The following is a 7,528-nucleotide window of genomic DNA, read 5'->3' as shown; positions in this document are numbered from 1 at the left end:
CCTAACCATGTGCTTGTGGCGTGAAGGTGTCAAGTAAAAAGCTTGAGACTGAGCGGTTAAAGTCGTGGTCCAAAGCAAAAAGAGTGTGCTTAAGAGCTCTGGACACCTCTAACTGGGGACTCTAGCAAAGCTGAGTCACAATCTGAAAAGGTTCACCCAGTTATGTGTCTGTGGCATTTATGTATCCGGTGGTAATACTAGAAAACAAAATGCTTAAGATCACGGCCAAGACTCATAAAGTAGCTGTGTTCAAGAATCAACATACTGAACTAAGAGAATCAATAATACTATCTGAATTCTGAGTTCCTATGGATGCCAATCATTCTGAACTTCAAAGGATAAAGTGAGATGCCAAAACTGTTCAGAAGCAAAAAGTCACTAGTCCCGCTCATCTAATTGAAACTAATTTTCATTGATATTTTTCGAATTTATTGTATTTTCTCTTCTTTTTATTCTATTTTATTTTTAGTTGCTTGGGGACAAGCAACAATTTAAGTTTGGTGTTGTGATGAGCGGATAATTTATACCCTTTTTGACATTGTTTTTACATAGTTTTTAGTATGTTTTAGTTACTTTTTATTATATTTTTATTAGTTTTTATGCAAAAATCACATTTCGGGACTTTACTATGAGTTTGTGTATTTTTCTGTAATTTCAGGTATTTTCTGGCTGAAATTGAGGGACCTGAGCAAAAATCTTATTCAAAGGCTGAAAAAGGACTGCAGATGTTGTTGGATTCTAACACTCCTGCACTCGAAGTGGATTTTCTGGAGCTACAGAAGCTCAATTAGCGCGCTCTCAATTGCATTGGAAAGTAGAAATCTTGGGCTTTCCAGCAATGTGTAATAGTCCATACTTTGCCCGAGATTTGATGGCCCAAACTGGCGTTCAAATGCCCACCATTGACCCTTTTCTGGAGTAAAACGCCTAAACTGGCACCAGAACTGGAGTTAAACGTCCAAACTGGCACCCAAGCTGGCGTTTAACACCAAGAATGGCATATGCACGTGAAAGCTTCAATGCTCAGCCCAAGCACACACCAAGTGGGTCCCAGAAAGTGGATTTCTGCACTATCTGCACTTAGTTACTCATTTTCTGTAATCCCTAGTAACTAGTTTAGTATAAATAGCACTTTTTACTATTGTACTCAGGGAGCTTATGCCATATTTTCATGTTTTGGAGGCTGGCCATTCGGTCATGCCTAGACCTTTTCTCTTATGTATTTTCAACAGTGGAGTTTCTACACCTCATTGATTAAGGTGTGGAGCTCTGCTGTTCTTCATGAATTAATACAAGTACTATTGTTTCTCTTTCAATTCACACCTAATTCTTCTCCAAGATATACTCTCATACTTAATTCAGTTAAGTCAGAATGAAGGGGTGACCCATGACAATCACCCACTATCATCGTTACTCGCTTAGCCAAGATCCGCATGCCTGACAACCACAAGCGGTCTACATGATGTTCAACGTAGTCATTGGACGACAGCCGGAGTATATTCTCTTGGATCTCTAATACATGGACCAAGTCTGTAAGATTAGGATCTTCGTGGTATAGGCTAGAACCAATTGGCAGCCATTCTTGAGATCCGAAAAGTCTAAACCTTGTCTGTGGTATTCCGAGTAGGATCTGGGAAGGGATGACTGTGACGAGCTTCAAACTTGCAAATGTTGGGCGCAGTGGCAGTGTGCAAAAGGATAAAGGTCCTATTCCGACGCTAGTGAGAACCGACAGATGATTAGCCTTGCGGTAGCTGTACCTGGTATTTTTCATCCGAGACGAGAAATCCAACAGTTGATTAGCCGTGCAGAGATCGTACCTGGTATTTTTATCTGAGAGGATCATACAGTTTGCCATGGAAGGGAGCACGCATGGTTGGAAGAAGACAATAGGAAAGCGGAGGTTCAGAAGCAACAAAGCATCTCCAAACGCTTATCTGAAATTTCCACCAATGAATCACATAAGTATCTATATTTTATTTTATGTTTTATTTATCCTTTAATTATCAATACTCATAACCATTTGAATCCGCCTGACTAAGATTTACAAGATGACCATAGCTTGCTTCAAGCAAACAATCTCCGTGGGATCGACCCTTACTCACATAAGGTATTACTTGGACGACCCAGTGCACTTGCTAGTTAGTTGTGCGGAGTTGTAAAAAGTGTGATCACAATTTTGTGCACCAGACCTACCCCTCCCCAGAGGTACATGACCTTTTACCTTTATTAGCCACCCCATTGTACATATACTGACTTTAGCATTAGAGTGTCCTTGCAGGTGCCCCACTTGCCGACCCACCGACTATCCAAGCAACCTTTCTTCTCGAGGAGCTCGCATTCAGGTCTAGATCCCCCCTTACACAACCAGTTGCTCCAGACCCGACATCATTTGAACTGCCATTCGCCTGAGCAACCGAACATTGGCTCCGTCTGTGGGGACCTGGTGCGAGTATGGAGCTTTTCCCCCATGTAGAGGAGGTACGAGAGATAGGGGTAAGAAATAGCAAGATCCCATCATAATGGGAGCAACCCCTTTCCACCCGTCCATCCTCAAGGTTCGACTACCGAAGAACTTTGACAAGCTAACGAACATGAGGTACGGTGGGATGAAAGACCCCCAGGAACATTTGACGGCCTTCGAGGTCAGAATGAATTTGAAGGGTGTGGGCGATGCCATCAGATGTTGTGCCTTCCCTATAACCTTGGTGGGTCTGGCAATTCGTTGGTTCAGCGCACTTCCGCAAGAGTCCATTACGGCCTTCGTGGACATCGCGCAGAGGTTTTTAGCACAATTCACCACCCGGATAACCAAGGCCAAGCAACTAATTAACTAACTCGAGGTGACCCAACGCGCTGGCGTGCCGACGAGAAAGCTTCTCGACCGGTTCAACGATGAATGTCTAGAGATTGATGGCCTAACGGACTTGGTAGCAAATCTGTGCTTGACAAACGGCTTGTTAAATGAGGATTTTAGGAAGAACCTCACTACCAAGCCTGTTTGGACTATGCAAGAAATTCAAAATATGGTGCGGGAGTATATTAACGACGAAGAAGTCAGCCAAGTGGTGGCTGCCAATAAGCGGCAGCCACCCAACCCGCTAGCATGTTAGACTGGACACGCAGAAAAGCCAAAAGAGGCGCTGAAGGAGGGAAAGTCCGAGAAACCATTCAAACTGTTTCCTCAGGTTGGTAAGTTCACTAACTACACCCCTCTAACGGCACCTATTGTGGAAGTCTATCAACAAATTACGGACAAAGGCATACTGTTCAAACCTCGGCAGCTCAAGAATAGAACGGGTGGAAACAAAAGCTTATACTGTTACTACCACAAGGGTTTTGGCCACAAAACCCAACTGTTTTGATCTGACGAACGCTTTGGAGCAGGAAACTCGAGAAGGAAAGCTGACAGAGTTCTCGCAATTCATACGAGAACCGAGGAAAAGAGAACGAGAATGATTCGAGGAGGATCGGAGCCGAGCTGTAAAGCCAAGACAAAAGCTCCCTAAGAGTGCAGACAACACTCCAACAATAGTCATTAATGTTGTAGTCAAAAGAGATGTACCACGCAAGTCAAAATTAGCAGCAAAAAAGGATGCAAAGGTCCTAGCCATGTCATCGGAAAGCCTCAATGCTCAGTCTGGGGAGCTCTCCGAGATATCTTTTAGCCCAGAAGATCGTTGGTGTCACGGCCTTTTCGAGGACCCGCCAATGGTGATTACAGCAAGAATCGCAATGGGCCTGGTCAAGAAAATCCTAGTGGACACGGGAGCTGACTCGAACATTATGTTTCGAAATGTGTTTGATACCTTGGAGCTCAGGGAGAGTGACCTCAAAAGTCATCAACACAGGGTCGTAGGTTTGGGAGATAATTACACAAGACCTGATGGATTGGTCATCCTCCCAATCTGTGTCAGATACGGGGAAAGCAGGAAGTCGGTGATGGCGTAGTTCGTGGTCCTGAGGGACTCCACAGCGTACAACGTGATCTTAGGAAGGAGAACTATCAATGAGTTGTCAGCTGTCATTTGTACAAACCTCCTCACGATGAAGTTTGTGACAGATAGCGGAGCTGTAGGATCTATCTAGGGAGATCTCGGAACGGCAGTCGCTTGTGATAATGGCAATCTATCCTTAAAGAAGAAGTCAAAGGAAGGTGCCGGTGTGTTCAGGGCAGACTGGATGCGAGGGTTGATGACAAGCCGAGGCCAGGGCCTCAGAGAGACCTGGAGAAGTTCCGGGTAGGAGATACAGACGACGAGTTTACCTTTGTACACCGAAACCTCCCCCACGAGCAAAGGGCCTTCTCATCGAGGCCATTAGAGCAAACAAATATCTATTTTCTTGGACTCTGGCTGACATGCCAGGAGTAGACCTCGACTTTATGTCACACCATCTAGCTGTGAAATCGGATGCTAGACCAGTTGCACAACGTAGAAGGAAGATGTCGCCAGAAAGAGCTAACGAGGTAGCTAGGCAGACGACTAGCTTATTGGAAGCCAGTTTCATAAGGGAGTTAGATTACTCGACATGGCTCTCGAACGTGGTCCTTGTTAGGAAAGCCAATGGGAAGTAGAGGATGTGTGTCAACTATTCGGACCTCAATAAAGCGTATCCAAAAGATTCATTCCCTCTTCCCAACATTGATGCCCTAGTAGACACTGCTGCGGGATACCGATTTCTGAGCTCCATGGACGCGCATTCGGGATACAACCAGATCCCGATGCACCATCCTAACGAGGAAAAAACGGCGTTCATAACGCCAACGGGGACCTATTGCTACAAGGTCATGGACTCATGGCATTTGGTTTGAAGAGTGGTGGCTACTTATCAAAGGTTAATGAGCAAAGTCTTCAAGGATCATGTAGGCAAGTCGATGGAAGTGTACGTCGATGATATACTGGTAAAGATGACCGAGCCAAACAACTTAGTTACCGATTTGAAAGTTGTATTTGGGTCACTTCGAAAGCATAATATGAGGTTGAACCCTCTGAAGTGCGCATTTGCCATGGAAGCAGGGAAGTTCTTGGGGTTTATGATCATGCAAAGAGGAGTTGAGGCCAACCCAGATAAGTGCGAAGCTGTTCTCCGGATGTCAAGCCCAGGATGCGTCAAGGATGTCCAAAGACTGGCAAGGAGGCTCACGGCTTTATCCCGTTTTCTCAGTGCCTCGGCAGCAAAGGCCCTACCCTTCTTCAACATAATGAAAAAAGGGATAGTTTTTGAATGGACTCTTGTTTATGAAGAAGCCTTCAACCACTTCAAGAGGATCTTATCAGAACCGCTGGTGCTTGGTAAGCTGAAAGAAGGGGAGACTCTGTACCTCTATCTGGCGGCAACGGAGGAGCCCATGGCGGCCGCTTTGGTTTGAAAGGAAGATAAACTCCAAGAACCGGTGTACTTCATAAGCAAAGTGCTCCAAGGAGTGGAGCTGAAGTACACCAAGTTGGCAAAATTAGCTTATGCTTTTCTAGTCTCCTCCCAGAGATTAAGACAATATTTTTAAGGCCACCCAATCACGTTGAGAACCGACTAGGCCATCTGACAAATCTTGCAGAAACCCGACCTAGCGGGACGTATGATGACATGATCAATAGAATTGTCCCAGTATGATATCTGGTATGAACCTCGATATGCGATCAAGGCACAAGCAATGGTGGATTTTTTGGTGGAAGTGACCGGTGATGTCCTCGAGAATCCGAGCACACGATGGAAGCTCCACATTGACGGGATGTCCAACCAAGCGTTCGGAGAGACTGGGATCATTTTAAAAATCTCGGAAGGAATGATCTACGAGCAATCCATCAAATTTGAGTTCTCGGTCTCAAACAACTAAGTGGAGTATGAGGCCCTAATAGGCAGCTTCACCTTAGCCAAAGAGGTCGGAGCAACAAAACTCAAGGTCAACAGCCACTCCCAAGTCGTGACTTCTCAAGTGAATGGAACCTACCAAGCCAGAGACCCTTTATTACAAAAGTATTTTGAGAAAACAAAATGGCTATGTGAGGGTTTTGAAGAGGTAGCGGTCCAGCATGTTCCCAGGGAGAGAAATGCCAGGGCTGACCTCTTGTCAAAATTGGCAAGCACCAAACCTAGAGTGGGAAACCAATCTCTCATCCAGGGTTTGGTGAAGGAAGCATCGATGAACCTCTGCTTGGCCCAAGTCCCAGACCCTCCCTCGTGGATCAACCCGATCCAACGCTTCCCTTAAGAAGGGCCACTCCCTGAAGATGAAAAGGAGGCCAAAGTCATAAGAAGAGAGGCTGCTAAGTACGCAGTAATACAATCGCAGCTATACAAATGAGGACTTACTCAGCCCCTGTTGAAGTGCTTACATCCCGACCAAACGGACTACGTTCTAAGCGAGGTCCATGAAAGGTGTTGCAGCCACCATATTGGAAGGAAGGCATTAGCCAAGAAACTCGTCAAAGAAGGATATTATTGGCCCTCTATGATGGCGAATGCCCGGGAGTTTGTAAAAAAGTGCAAGAAATGTCAAGAGAATGCGAGTTTGCACAAGGCCCCAGTAGAAGAGCTAAGTTCTATGCTGGCTTCCTGACCTTTTTCTGAATGGGAGTCGACCTCTTAAGGCTGTTTCCGATAGCCCCAGGGCAGGTCAAGTACCTCATCATGGCCATTGATTATTTCACGAAGTGGGTGGAGGCAGATCCGTTAGCAAGCATATCCTCCGCAAATTGTCAAAAGTTCCTCTGGAGGCAACTAATCACCAGGTTTGGAATCCCAGAGGTCGTGGTCTCAGGCAATGAGACATATTTCTCCGATAAAAAGTTTGTAGAATTCTTAGCTGGATTGGGGATCAAGCAAAAGTTTTCCTTGGTAGAACATCCCCAGAGTAACGGGCAAGTCGAGGCAGCGAACAAAGTTATCCTCAGTGGGTTAAAAAAGCACCTTGATCAGCAAAAAGGCTCTTTGGCAGACGAGTTGGCCTCCGTTCTATGGTCCTCCAGGACAACACCACAATCTTCCACCAGGGAGACGCCCTTCTGACTTACCTACGATGTTGATGCAGTTATCCCTGTGGAGATCGGGGAACCAAGCCCAAGGCTACTCCTAGGTGGGGGTAGTGAAGCAATCGAAAAAGACTTAATTGACAAGACAAGGGAGATGGCACACTTGTCGGAAGCTGCACTAAAGCAAAGGATAGCCTTGCATTATAATCGCAAAGTGCATAATAGAAGCTTTGAAGAAGGTGACATAGTGTTGCGGTGTAACGACATCAGCCTGCCGACTCCTGGAGAAGGCAAGCTAGTAGCCAATTGAGAAGGGCCGTACAGAGTAAGAGAATTTCTCGAAAAAGGTGCCTATAAGTTGGAACGGTTGGACGGGAGGGAGGTTTCGAGGACATGGAATATGGCAAACTTGAAGAGGTTTTACTCTTGAAGGCTGACCTCCCGACCTGATGGTTATTCTTCACCCTTATTTTTACCTCAATTACTGTCATCCTTTACTTTATCATATTTTTGTTCGATACTCAATTTTCTTTTAAATGCTTGTTACGAAAAACTTC

General features: G+C 45.4%; 1 long non-coding RNA gene across 1 annotated transcript in view; it reads left to right on the top strand.

The window, feature by feature from the left end:
• The window catches only part of LOC107630019, a 17,416-nt gene continuing 12,373 nt past the window's right edge, over window positions 2,486-7,528 (top strand). The window contains exon 1 of the long non-coding RNA XR_001618118.2: window positions 2,486-2,496. This is a non-coding gene — a long non-coding RNA (uncharacterized LOC107630019). The remainder of the gene's footprint in view (window positions 2,497-7,528) is intronic.

The sequence above is a fragment of the Arachis ipaensis genome, chromosome B01 (assembly GCF_000816755.2).
Source record: "Arachis ipaensis cultivar K30076 chromosome B01, Araip1.1, whole genome shotgun sequence".
NCBI lineage: Eukaryota > Viridiplantae > Streptophyta > Magnoliopsida > Fabales > Fabaceae > Arachis > Arachis ipaensis.
This window is presented reverse-complemented; position numbering and strand designations above follow the sequence as displayed.